Source organism: Phasianus colchicus, chromosome 8 (assembly GCF_987193195.1).
Source record: "Phasianus colchicus chromosome 8, bPhaCol1.hap1.1, whole genome shotgun sequence".
NCBI lineage: Eukaryota > Metazoa > Chordata > Aves > Galliformes > Phasianidae > Phasianus > Phasianus colchicus.
This window is the reverse complement of record NC_143443.1, coordinates 18037836-18051811: the sequence shown is the minus strand read 5'-3', so window position 1 is coordinate 18051811 and position 13976 is coordinate 18037836. Positions and strand designations below refer to the sequence as shown.

The following is a 13976-nucleotide window of genomic DNA, read 5'->3' as shown; positions in this document are numbered from 1 at the left end:
TTAGGCTTTATTGCTGCAAATGGTACTTCTTGTCCAGCCATTCAGGTTATTAATGATAGAAAGCACACACTCATCCTGGCACCAGACAGAAAATGTGAATAGTGAAATGACCCAACTTCAGAGAGTGAAAAATCTTTACTTCTAGCTATACACTTTATACTGACTGAAAACCATTCTTTTTACATTCCACTACTGGAGATGCATCATCAACTTCAATCAAGGCAGATAGAACAGTTACTGAATCAATCTTCTGTTTTTAAGCTGTTCCTGTGTGTTCCAGTGACATCCTCCTGCTTAAGAGAAAGTCTGGGTTACAAAAGCAAGATGTCTTCCCCTCCAGTCTAGTTCAAGGTACAAATCATCCATTTGAATAGGTATGAAAAATCCTTGTCAGGAAAGCAGGACCAAAAACCAAGCCATGTCAGGAAATAGCCCTTCCTTGTGAGAGTCAGAGTCCACAGAGCCCCATTTCAGGGCAAGTTCTCTTCAGTTTTTCTGCAACTGGCCAGGGCAGGGAACTTGGATGTATATTAAGCCACACTGAAAAACATGACAAGTTCCTTCACCAAGAGGGTGGTTAGGTACCAGAACAAACTCCACAGGGCAGCAGTCACAGGCCCAGGCTGATGGACTTGGAGAAGCATTTGGACACAGCTTTTGGAGATATATTAAAAGCTCACACACAGCTACAAGTCATAGGTCCCTTCCAACCTAGGCTGCATTCTTACTTTGCACACAACAGACATTTCACTGAATTTGTGTATTTGTTAAACTTTTCCTCTCATCTCACTAATATACATTTTAGACAACCCTCTGGAAAAGAGCTATAGCCTGTTACCTGCAGGCAACTAGCCCGTTGCTCCTAGTGATACCTGTTTGCATGAATAGTCAACCTAATAACATGCTGAGATGCTGTTGAAGTCAGGCAGAGAGTAGTATCATCAGTAAGTTGCTGCATTTTCTATCCTGCACATCTGGGCTGTGGTTAAAATACAACAGGAGAACTGGATCATTAATTAAAAGCAAAGTTAATAACTGCAAACTCCCACATAAAGATCTAATATACCACATGCAAACAATTAACACAAAGACACCACCCTAGTGAAGTTCCATGTCTTTTGGTAAAGACAAAAGCAGAGTACAACATATTACTGTCATTTTAGCTGGAGTTCAGTCTCAGTTTGGGAGGAAGGCTTCCAGGAACTCGCTCACTGAGATTCAGTGCAAATGGTTTCACTGAGATGCATGCTCCTGAGTTACCTAGCCAGAAACCAGACAATTCTCAGCAGACTCATCTTGGAAAAGGAGGCCAGAAGTTTGTTGCAAGACAGTTAATGCCACTCCTCTCAGGATAGCACACCCATCTTCAAATCTGGGGAAGTTCTACCACATTCAAGAAAGACAGCCATGCAGGAATCCAGCTGCAAACATCAGAAACATACTCAGTGATTTCACATGGTGAGTAAAGCAAGTCTGAGGTATTGGACCATTGAAGTAGATGATTTACAAACATGTTATTGACATGCCTTTTTTTTTAAAGCAGAACATGCAATGCTAAATCAACTGCAAAAGGGGTCATTTTTCTCCCCTTCCTCATCCCTCAAGATATTCAGCTAATGGCATCAGCCAGGGAATAAGCCCAAGCACAGAAATAGCAGGTGCATCCTTTGTCTGTGGTAAGTAAGGATTTTTTGCTTTAAGTTGGAGACAGACAGGTATCCACTTCACCACAGAAAGCTTTAGCTTACTAGCCTTTTCATTTTAATGGAGATATTCTTAGGCATTCCAATTCCCACACATAACACAGCCTTTCTACCTGCAATAGAAACTGGCTTTACAAAAAGCTGTCACAAGCTTCTTCTATAAGATCCTATCACCCACTTTCCACCTGGTAGTCCCACCTGGTAGAAGCAAACTGTTACCAGTATTTTGGGGGAATGCCTTGAAAGGAGAATAGAGTTAAATGTAGAAGTTCCCCTATGCAGCTTTGCTCCAGCAAGATAAAAGTGAAAGATACCTTTCAAACAGGAGACAGTTTTTCCACTGTTAAAGAGCTACAAATTTCTAAGTTTCAAGTTGCCTGCCCACCAACTCAATTCAGCACATTTTCTGAGGCATGCTCTTAAATATTACACATTATAAAAATAGAAGTATATTGTGTGGATAAACATAGAACTGAGACCTTTCACAAGGGGATTTAATAAGCATTTCCCATTTATTTTTTTTTTTAAGAGAAAAGAATTTTTTCTCCAAGAATAGCTTGCAAAAGTCTCAGAGAGCAGAGCAGTGGCTTCCCTCCTTCCTGACAGCCTCAGTCTACTTAGGCTATTGATATTGTATACATGCTGTGTATGCTATAGCTGGTTTACTCCCACACACCACAGGTAAGTGTCACCTCCAGCCACTTACCCAAACCTCCAGGGCGCAGTCAATTACAGCACAGAACAAGCAACTTCTTCAGTAACAGTTGACTCTAAGAGAGTTTACTTTAGCTCAGAAATAAGCTTCCTCTTTCCAGCCCAGGAGCACTACCACAAAGCAGCCATCACCACATAGGAGCCAGCCCAGCACCAAGGGAAGAGACCCCTTCACCAGGAGTAGGGCCCCCTACCACCCCCCCCCGGGGAGCCCCCCACCAAGAGGGGGCTCTCCCACCCCCCCCCGGGGAGCCCCCCACCAAGAGGGGGCTCTCCCACCCCCCCCCGGGGAGCCCCCCACCAAGAGGGGGCTCTCCCACCCCCCCCCGGGGAGCCCCCCACCAAGAGGGGGCTCTCCCACCCCCCCCCGGGGAGCCCCCCACCAAGAGGGGGCTCTCCCACCCCCCCCCGGGGAGCCCCCCACCAAGAGGGGGCTCTCCCACCCCCCCCCGGGGAGCCCCCCACCAAGAGGGGGCTCTCCCACCCCCCCCCGGGGAGCCCCCCACCAAGAGGGGGCTCTCCCACCCCCCCCCGGGGAGCCCCCCACCAAGAGGGGGCTCTCCCACCCCCCCCCGGGGAGCCCCCCACCAAGAGGGGGCTCTCCCACCCCCCCCCGGGGAGCCCCCCACCAAGAGGGGGCTCTCCCACCCCCCCCCGGGGAGCCCCCCACCAAGAGGGGGCTCTCCCACCCCCCCCGGGGAGCCCCCCACCAAGAGGGGGCTCTCCCACCCCCCCCGGGGAGCCCCCCACCAAGAGGGGGCTCTCCCACCCCCCCCGGGGAGCCCCCCACCAAGAGGGGGCTCTCCCACCCCCCCCGGGGAGCCCCCCACCAAGAGGGGGCTCTCCCACCCCCCCCCGGGGAGCCCCCCACCAAGAGGGGGCTCTCCCACCCCCCCCCGGGGAGCCCCCCACCAAGAGGGGGCTCTCCAGGGCTCTCTCCCACCCTCCCCCCCAGCTACCCCACCCCAGTCAAAAAATTTCCGAGACTGACCAACCCACCCTCCCACCCAAAAAAAATAATCTCTCTGAGATAGTGCAAACCCCAGCAAACAGCCCCACACCAGCAGCCAAAAACACAGCCACCCCACTTGGGCAGGCTGTGTTTTTGGCTGCTCACTACCAATGACCTCAAAGCCACCTCCAAAGCAAAAAAGACAAGCAAACCAACTTGCCACAAGACACTACCTCCCAATACACTCCTTCACCAGATAACACCCCTCAACCAGGACAGGGGCTGCTCTCACTTCATTCCTCCAAGGCAGGACCTGCCACACATCTTCAGGCCTGTAAGGAAAGCACATCACCCAGTCCAAACCACAAACACCATCCCAGGACCAGCAAAGATAAGAAATACAAAAGATACAGCTCACCTTACTCCACCACTGGGATCCTCCAATCCTGAATCAGCAGGAGACTCCACACCCATGGATCCTTATCTCTCACCACTGGCAAAACCAGTCATGTATTCCAGCCAGCCCTCATCCTGCAATAAGACCACAGATGCACATCATCTTAACACAACTGGAACAGGCTCCAGCCCTCTCAGAGAAATGCTGTTCAAGTCCATGAACATTGCTCCCATGCCACCATTTGACCCAGCACAATTTCCCCTCAGTGAACTCACCTTGCAATGCTCCTTAGAAGTTTCTTCTCTTCCCGTCACCTAGAGATAATATCTGGAACAAGTTGATACAACATCTTTCCAGGAACAGAGGTGATGCCAGCCTTCTCACCCTTTCTGAAGCCTGCAGTGACATCAGCTATTCTCCAGTCTTCATGCACCCCTCCTGTAGGAAAGAGCAGAGGAAGTGTGATAGAGAGCCACTTGGCAGTCACCTCTGCCAGCTCCCTCAGCACACACAGGCATTTGCTGGCATCCATTCTGCCAAAGCTACCTTTGATCAGCTCTTCCACAATCATGAAGTCATCTTTCCTCCAGGGTTCCCAAGGAGCAGTCTCAGCAGCAGCAACTGAAAGCAGAAATGCATCCTCCATTACTGGGGCCTCCACCTTGTAAGGCAGAGGCCCACACATTCTCTAACCTTTTTCCTGTTAGCCTTGATCTCCCTCCTAAAGGTGATGAGAGGGCCTTAGCCTTCCTCACGCCACCTCTTCCTTCTTCCCTTTGAGTTCATCCATGAGTTCCTCATTTGTCCCTGCAAGCAATAAACATATCAACATTAGGATTAATAATATCACAACAACTGGGTGAAGCACAGAATTAAAAACTCCTGTTGGTGACCATCCAAGGAGTGGTGTTCTTCACCCTTTCCAGGACATGATGCATCTCTTCTGTATCATGATAAATAGTAATCAAATTTTTGTCCACTATCTTGGATGCATTGTCAGTACAGATTGTCACATTGCAATAATTTCTTCTTTACCAGAGATAAATTCATTCCAATTGGGGCAGGTGGCAAATCTTAGATTGATGTATAATTGCACCACAGCAACTGATAGGACATAACTGGAACTGAATAATTAGAGTCACATCTCATAATATTAGTAAAGTTACAAACACACACTTGAATGATTGCATATATCTACAGTAATACTATCTATGAAAATAAAATTATAAGAGGTTCTCATACACACACATCCTTTTCCAATATAGATGAGCACTATTTCAGGGGTCTCATTGGGATACCTCTAAAAATGGCAAATATTTTGCTCAGGATCGAGACAAGTGTCTCAAGTCTTGATGGTATTACTCTCACAAGTAAATCTTTGTTGTTTCCATACAGCACACAAACCCCCCAAAAATTTGTCTCCATTTTATTGAGCCCAAACTCTGTGTTGTAATGAATAGGGCAAAACCCCAGTGATTCAGTCCTTGCACAGTGATTGGGTACATGGCTGTACCAAAGCATTGCTTGTGTTACAACAGACGCTGCATTGTTTTAGCAGGATCATAAGCAAAATTAACTAGATGCCACCAAGACTGAAATTCTCTTCCAAGTTTGTTTGCACTGTCCCAAATCACCTTTCAGATTTCAGTGGGTAAAGCATTTCCTTTATCTTCTACAAGAGCTAGGAAGACATTATTTGATTTATGACAAGTGCAATCTACAATTAACTGGAGGTCTCTTATATTAGTTCTTTCCCACTGAGATAACTAATTAAATAAGAACAGCTGATTGTTAGCAATGCTGATAGGGGAAAACTATCAGCAAGGGTGTTGCAATGCACATAGATCACTCATTCATCTGACATCCTACTTTTATTCTTTGTCCTGCATATCCCCAGAGTATCAGGAGTTGGCCAGTACTATCCCAGCCCCATTGATTTTCCTGAACATACTTCATCACTGTGCTTAACCATGGTTGAAAAGGTTAAGCCTCTGTTAGAATTAGAATTCAGTCCCACACACCCAGTACGGGCACAGGACCACGACCAGCCAGTGAATGTGACAGGGTCAACATAAGCAAATACAAATATTACTCTGAAGAAGGTACCTGTCTGAAACAGTGACATTAGTGATACCACAGGGATCTCAGAGAAAGGAGCAGGGTGAACAGGGAACACGTGAGGCACAGCAAGACGATCAGTATACCTGGAAAACAAGAGAGAGAACTTCCTGGTTCCCAAGGAACCAAGATTAGAGAAAGCATAACTGGAGAAGAAAAAAAAAAATCAACAACTTTCCTGCTCCAAGTGAACAATAGTTAAAAGGCGAGTGTACTTTTTCCCCTGATCATCTTGAACCTTCCAGCTATGTTCATTAAGAGGCTTTTTGAGGGTTAAAGGGACAGGACCAGTGTGCAGCAAGTCAAATCAACATCAGTTGTCCCAGGGAGTAATCTCCCAATAAGCAGTTCTTTGAGTAAGGGACCACAGGGTACAGTGGTTGCCAGCAGGGAAAAATATTCCAGGTCCTCAGTAACCCTCCGATTGCTTTTCAATCAGTGGGATCTCTTCTCCCCAGTAGTGGCACTTCCCAAACACACTCTGCATCCGATTTCCCACAGGCATGACTAAAGTCTTTCTTTAATTTGGCCAGCTCAGTGGCAGAATAGGGGACCTCCTCAATACTTCACTCTCACCTCCTCCCACCTTTACTCCCTTTATATGGCATGCCCAGTTTCTATCAGAGAGCAGAGAAGGGTCACCAGGTTCTAATTTGTCTTTTTGTGCTCTCACATCCTCCAGGTTTTCTCCTGGAGGAAAGTAACTATCTGGAGAACTAGCATTAATCTCCCTATCATTTACCAGTGAAATATTGGAAATATCCACTGCAAAAAGACACAACCCACCTCTAACGAAATCTACCATGAGAACTAATGCCCACAGCTGTGAGGCTACTTTCAGCTGTGTGCAGAAGGTCTATCAACTTCCTCATCCTGGTCTGTAACCAACACCCCCAGTGATGTTACCCACATTTACCTGCCTCTTGAGCCTCACATGCAAGCACTCCACTAGTTCTTCCTACATCCCTAGGCAGAGCTCAATACATTCCTGTTCTCTCAATTGGAAGAGAGACTCCACCACCTTGCCAGAGTGCCTTTCCTAAAAAGAACAGAGCCATCCACAACAGCATTCAAGTTGTGCAAGCTGCCCCACCAGGTCTCCACAATGGGAATGAAATTGTGCTCCCATAGTTACACATGAAGAAGGGGAAAAAGAGGAAAAAAAAATATGGTCCCATCTTCCTTGCACCTGAATAAGTGATCTGTGTGCATTGCAACACCCTTGCTGATAGTTTCCCCTATCAGCATTGGTAACAATCAACTGTTCTTATTTAATTAGTTATCCCAGTGGGAAAGAACTAACAAAAGCAGTAGGAGCTGAAGCACCCCCAAAACCCTCCTCGGGGGCTGAGGCCACCCGGGGTCATACTCGTTCTCAGGCTGTTGGGCAGCAACTCTGTGCCGGCCCTTCTAAAAAGCCACGCGGGAGCCCAGAAGCAGCGCCGTGCCGATCCCAGCGACACAAAAGTAGCCGAGCAGCAGCCCTATATAAGCCGCAAGAACGGAGATTTTAACAAGTGACTCCCAAACACTCACCGCTTCCACGAGCTTACCGGTTTGGGCTGACGAGAGGCTCTGCTACAGCCGTTACTCAGCCTGAGAATAGGAGAAAACTTCTGGTCCAGCAGCATCCTTTGCGTTGCTTCTTACTCCTAGCAGCACCGAGGCTGCAGGAATACAGCCTCATTCCACTCGCTCCTACCGATGAGGGTTGGAAGAACTGAACCACTTAAAAAAAAAACACAACAACGGAACAAAAAGGTGGGGAAGGGGGTGCTGAAAGCACCCCGGGGCTGTGCTAGGACTCGGGGATCTAAGCGGCAGCCCCCTCCGAAAACGCGATGGGAGCCGGGCAACGACGCTACATCGGCTGCAAACAGTCAGGGAAGCCCGGCGGCAGCCCTATGCCGGCCCCGGGAAGAGCGGGGTCCGACAGCCCGGCAGCCTCCTGCTCCGGCCCAAGAGACCCTCACGGCTCCCGAACCCCGCCGCCTCCACGACCCCCTTACTACCAGAACCGCTCACCGGTTTGGGCTGATCCTTATCGCGAGAGGTCTCACAGCAGCCTGAAACAAAACGACACAACAAGAACATTAAAGAGAATCCCAAGGCTCTATTTTAAAAGCAGACCCTCGTACCGCTTCTCAGCTCCGGCAGCGCTAGGACCGGTCATAAGAAACAGAGCCCGCTCCGTCCCCAACGAAGAGCCGCAGGAAGCCGCCCGTGGCTCCCGGCAGCCTCCGGCGGAGTTTAAGAGGCTTTGGGAGGCTTTGGGGCGGGTCCCGCCCGGGGCTCCCGACGAGGCGCAGCTGTGCGCGGCCCCGCGGCACCTGGAAGTCGCTGCCTCGTTAGCGCAGCCGGCCTCGTTAGGGCCGGTCCGGGGCTCTGACAGTTAGGCATGTGGGCTCTAGATCTGAACTAGAGACTTAAATGACACTTTAAATTACACTTTGTTACGCGCTTCTCCTTCTCACCTCATTGTGGGATTCATTAATAAGTTAAATAATGAATATCCATAATATGTTAGAGTGTCTCTGTAAAGTAAGCAGATTAAAGGTCATTTTTCTTCTCTCTGAAAACAGAGATGGAGATTTTAGTGAGGGCTATTCACAGCAGTAATAGGGAGATACTAGTTATCTGTGTGCTTTTTGCTTTTTCTGTAAGCAAGGGAGATGAAGGTGGAGCTTCACAACAGAGTGTCTTTCAGTCTGTTATCAGTACATTTGTTTCTCTCTAATTATCTGACTTTCACAGTCACCTGAGAACTAGACTATAGCCTGTCCTTTCCCAGGGCTTCAACTGGCCAGTATGATCGTGGAAGGTCAATCCATGATCATACCATGACGAGGTCTTTCTGCAGATGATGAAAACATTACCGGATAATTCTACTCTTATTCATTCCCATTTTAATCTAAAGCAATTCTTCTGAGTCAAGAGAAGTTCTGCAGTGTGGCGGAGCAAAGAGTACTTTCTCCATACAGGGATTTTCTTGACACATTACCTGGTGCCAGGGTTTGTCACCTCTTGACCTGAGATCCCATTCAGTTCCTCTAGGCAGACTGAGGAATGAGACTGTTACGTTTGCAGACTTGCTGATGCTTTGCACTCCTGCCATCAGTGGGAAAATCACTGTGTAGTTGTAGCCATGTGAAGCATTTCATGGCAATGGCTATGTGGTACACTTCTGTGCATTTTCAGGAGCTGAGCAGCTGTGTAGAGCTGCTAACATTCACTGAGGGATCGTAAAAAGTGTTTGACAGTGCATTTAGCCACAGCAGGGACTGAACGAGCTGCATGGAAATGAATGAAGAAGTACACTGAGGGACTGTTTTTTAGGAAAAGGATTGCAAGCTCTGAGTCAGACTTTGTCCCTCTTTGTGGCTTCCCAGGCATTTGCAAGGTGGAAGCGTGGTGAAGCGCTGCTACAGGACTAGATGTGGTGGCTGTACTACTGCTTGTGGAATCTGGGAGGGTGTGCTTAGGGTGTGATTAGGGAAATCCTGTCAGTTAAGGGTGAGATAGCATTCCCATTGTGCCTCACTGAATGCATCTTCCTGACTCAGCTCTGTTGTCCCTGCTTGCAGGACTGCAGACTCTGCCAAGCCTGCACAGCGCGTCTGAGTGCAAAGTGGGCAAACCATTTGTACCTGGGGCAAAATGCAGCATCTTGCCAGTCACTCCTTGGGGGTAGGAAGCTCCTGGGAGGAACTTGCAGAGCAGCAGAGCTTGGCTTTGCGATAACTTGTTAGCAAGTATTTGCCCTTTGATATTTCTTCATTTTCTCATGTCACCCTTTTGCAGATCTCCAAGCCTCTCCATGACAATCTGCACTCCCTAGTAGAAGCTGCTGCACATCTTGGCATGGATGACAACAAAGTTCTCACTTGTCTGGAGCAGGTGCTTCTGCCATGACATATCTTCATTCTAGGAGGGTCATACATTGCGACCTGCAGTGCAGTTACATTTACATTGGGTCTGGTCAGTTACCCAGACGTATTTGTGTTTGCTACTGTTTCTGTTTTATATCCGATTATTCCCTAACTTCTTTTCCTGCCTCCCTTTGGCCCACTGCTGCCTTTAAACACAATTCAATTCCACCCACGTAGACCCTTGCCCAAAATGAGCTCTCAGCAAATCAGCAGGAAAGTACACTGAGAGGGATGTTAAGGAGCACAGCACTATAGTCACAGATGGTTTGTTTTCTTGTAGCCTGTTTTCTTAATAAAATGCTAATACAATGAAAAAGGTCACCCCAGACAAAGATTTGTCATAAGCCAAAGCAAGTTTCCAAGACAGAGGTGCCTAATTATTTTCTGGAGATGCTCAGCTCTTTCCTGTGAGATACACTGTATAAAAAGCTTATATTGATTATCTTAACTTCTGAAAGGTTAATTTAGACAAATGCCATGGCCAGGTAAATGCATTATTATTCATCCTTGAACCAAGAAGCATTGGTGCCAACTGCTATTGATGGAATACAGATGAATTGTCTAGCAATTCCCTCACTGTTGTAACTGAATACTTTCTGCTCGTCCTAAAGAGGGGATAAATGCTGTGAACTTAAATTGTCCCACTCTCCTTTGTCTTTTGAAAGATGATGGCAAAAGTTGGTCGCTGTGGAAGCATGATCTATCTGCCCTATCCAGGGACAGAAGAGAACCTCTTTGAGCCTTATGTGTACAAAGCTATGCCAGCTGACTTGGCCAAATGGTAAGTATTGTTATGTTTTATTTCCCCTCTTTTTTCTATCCATTTTCCCACTACAAACTCTGACCCATCTACCCACAGCTATAGCACCAGCTTGTTCTTACATGGAAAATGGTGAAAATGATGTTTTCTTTAAAAGATGTGTCTTCCATTTTCTACGCTGTACCTGTCCTAACAGCAGAGCGTAGTTCTCTGCAGAGAAACTATCTTGTTGCCTTTTGCTCAGCAGAAAATGTGGAAAAAAATTGAATATTCTCAGGAATCTGAATATATATATATATAGAATACTGCTGTACCTTGTGCCCCATTTCTCTTCAGTGCCTTAGCCAAATATTCCATAATACATCCATTCAAATTTTTCATTCAAATCCTCTTCTCTTACTTAGCTACTTAACCATAGCTACTAATGCAAAGTGTGAACTCACATCTCTGGATCCACAGTGAAAACCATGGACAACTCTGCATTGCCTTGCCTCCCAGTTGTATAATATACATAAACAAATTGGGTGAACAACCTGTTCACTTCTTCCATAGGGCTGCCCCAGAGGTGAGAAATTATGGGTTCTATTCCAGAGCATCACGTGTCTTTAGTTTTGGGATTGTGATGTGGGAAGCTTTAGTGGCACATTTGAGCTACCTACACATGTTCAAGCCACTGAAACCTTTCCACTTATTGAACAGCAAGGAAGTAAGGATGGTAGGGGAATTTTGAGAGGCAATTCAGCCTCTTTGTAACTCAAGCATTGCTAGGGATGGTTAGACCCATTCTCTGTTTCTTCTTTTTCATGTGTGAAAAGAAAAACCTCTCTCATCCCTAGTGCAGATGTTGCCATCTGTCAATAGCTCATTATTTTCTTCATAATTCAGTAAATAGTTAGTCTGAAAAATGTTCCACCATGCACGTAGTGTAGGCCCCGTAATGCCAGTCATGAGATTCCCTTCTTTGTCATAAAGCTGTATTTTACATATAATCTTTTCTTCTCTTCCTCTACATTTCACTATATGAGATCTGTACTCAGGCTTCATGGGAACCTTCCTACTTCCTTGCTCATGCATTTAGCCCAGTGCTCTGGGCAGGAGACCTATCTGATGGTACTGTGGCTCTATGTCCATTGGTTTGTTGGCACCCTCACCCCTTTTTTCACCATAATGACGGTTCAACCTGTTGGCCGAGTGTGGTGGCTGAGTACAGATCTCAATGCTGTTAAATTCCTGCAAAGTTTTTTGGAAATAGATTCCATCTGCAGAGGGAAGAAATTGATTATAAATCAGTAATAAAAGGCTGCAGCATAAACTCAAGCACATCGCTAAAGGATTTACCCAACAGCTACATAAAATCTCTTCTTGAGGAGTTATTTATTCCTACTAATTTCAATTAACACATAAAAATTACTCTTTGTTATGCAATTATTATGCAATGCAGTGCAAGCTGTTCTCTTTATTGCCAGCATGATCGTGGTGGGGCCAAACTGTCCATCCAGGCACCAGTTTTCAGAAAGCAAACACAACATTGTTTTTGCTGTCTGGATAAATGAGAACAGATTCTAAAATTCATGGTGTCAAGAGATTTCAGCTTTCCAAAGCTCTCCAGATTGAGTGAGCGCATGAAATCCTGTTGGAATTACAACCCCGCCAGGAGACCAGCATTTTCTGCCATACTTGTAGTGATCACACAGGAAAAACAAGCAGTCAGGTAATAATATTCACTTGAAACTTGAACCTTTTTTTTTTTTTTTTTTTTTCCCTCAGCCTTGTAACTGGATGTTCAATTTCACTGATGAATAATTAGTAATATTCACAAGGGCTGCTTCTACCAAGGGAAAGCTCTAGCCTCAAGAACATCCAACAGTAATGTTTTAGCTGGAATAGTTGTTTTGATAAAGATCTAATCTATATGGGAGAAGAAGACTAGGAGTAAAGGGGAGACACTTTTATGCAAATATCCTCCTGTACTTCAACAAGAACTGCCTGGGTAGGTGTGTTAGAACCATCTAGAGAAGTCCTTTGTGTCTGATCAAAACTCTTTTGCACCATACATGATGGAACAAGGATAAATGGGCCAGCACAGAGCTGTGCATTACCATGTTGACTGTTCGGTTGACTGCTTATAGTAGTGCAGGCTTTTGGTCCCTCAGGCACTGCTGTCTTGTCTCACAAGATTCAGTGTTGGAGGTGGAGAGCAGCAATTGTTAAGCCTTACTTTCAGATACTTTGGTATAGATCTTGGAGTGGGCCCAGGGTGGCGGTAGGTCTGTGCTGACCAATCTGCACATCTCTAGAGCCTACATGTAAATTTTAGAATCATAAAATCGTAGAATCATTAAGGTTGGAAAAGACCTCAAATATCATCTAGTCCATCAGCCCATCACCACCATGCCCACTAAACCACACCCCTCAGTGCCACATCTACATGTTTCTGAACACCTTCAGGGACAGTGACGTCACCGCCTTCCTTAGCTGCCTGTTCCAATGCATTATCACTTTCTGAGAAGATTTTTTTCCTAATATCCAACCTGAATCTCCCTGGAGCAACGTTACGCCATTACCTCTCATCCTATCACTATTCACCTCAGAGAAGAGGCTGACCTCCACCTCATTACAACTTCCTTTCACGTAGCTGTAGAGAGCGATAAGGTCTCTCCTGAGCCTCCTCTTTTCCAGACTGAACAATCCCAGGATAAATCCTTGGATTAAGGATTCTGAAGTTATCTGCCCAAAATCTGTTCCAAATTCCTGATGGGAGGAAGAAGAGCAGAAGGGGAGTTGTTCATGCACCATCAGTATAATAATGTTAATACTTTACTGCCAGAGGTGTTATTTTGAAACCACTCCTTTTGCTGCATTTGCCTTCACCAAATTCCCCAAGGCATGGAGATATGCCCTCTGCTTCCTAATAAGTTTATATTGCTTCTTTTTTAGTCTATGTACAAATAATGTAAAGAAATATAGAAAAACAGGTGCCTGCCTCCTTAACCTGCAGTTGCTGCAGAGAGGGAAGATTCTAACTTTCATTGGACAAACCCGACTTAGCCAGTACAGGAACATCTCCAGTAGAGATGTTCCTTTCTGAAGGTGCAGGGCCAGCCAGGTCACCCCAGCAGCAGAATGCAGGTGTCACTTTTTCTCTCCTCTCTCCGAGGAACTCAGAGGCCACCATGCTTGCAGCAGTGTCCAATAGCACTGACACAGAGGACTACGACTGTCTACTACAAAAGCGATGCCTCAGACGAGGACTCCTGCAGCCACATTTACAGTGTGGTTGCAGAGTCTGACCCCGATCTCCAGCAGTGCACTGCTGACACATTGGACCTTCCTGATCTCCCATGTGTCCAGAAGGGGATGCTGTTTATTTCTCCAGGCAAGACAGATGGGGGGAGATGGTCAA

At 46.4% G+C, this 13976-nt stretch overlaps 1 long non-coding RNA gene and 1 pseudogene across 2 annotated transcripts; both read right to left on the bottom strand.

Annotated features, from left to right (window-relative positions):
- LOC116238173 (uncharacterized) lies at positions 1-8095 on the bottom strand. 2 transcript variants are annotated; one of them, XR_016468791.1, is made up of 11 exons: positions 8023-8095; positions 7910-7950; positions 7438-7582; positions 5873-5970; positions 4460-4573; positions 4313-4387; positions 4042-4204; positions 3788-3900; positions 3603-3701; positions 2410-2473; positions 1-1421 (listed from the first exon to the last, which is right to left on the bottom strand). It is a non-coding gene; the product is annotated as an uncharacterized LOC116238173 (long non-coding RNA). The 2 variants fall into 2 exon arrangements; XR_016468792.1 differs by having other exon boundaries at positions 7438-7480.
- On the bottom strand, positions 4602-5738 carry LOC149917049 (uncharacterized; annotated as a pseudogene).
- Positions 8096-13976: the final 5881 nt, after the last annotated feature.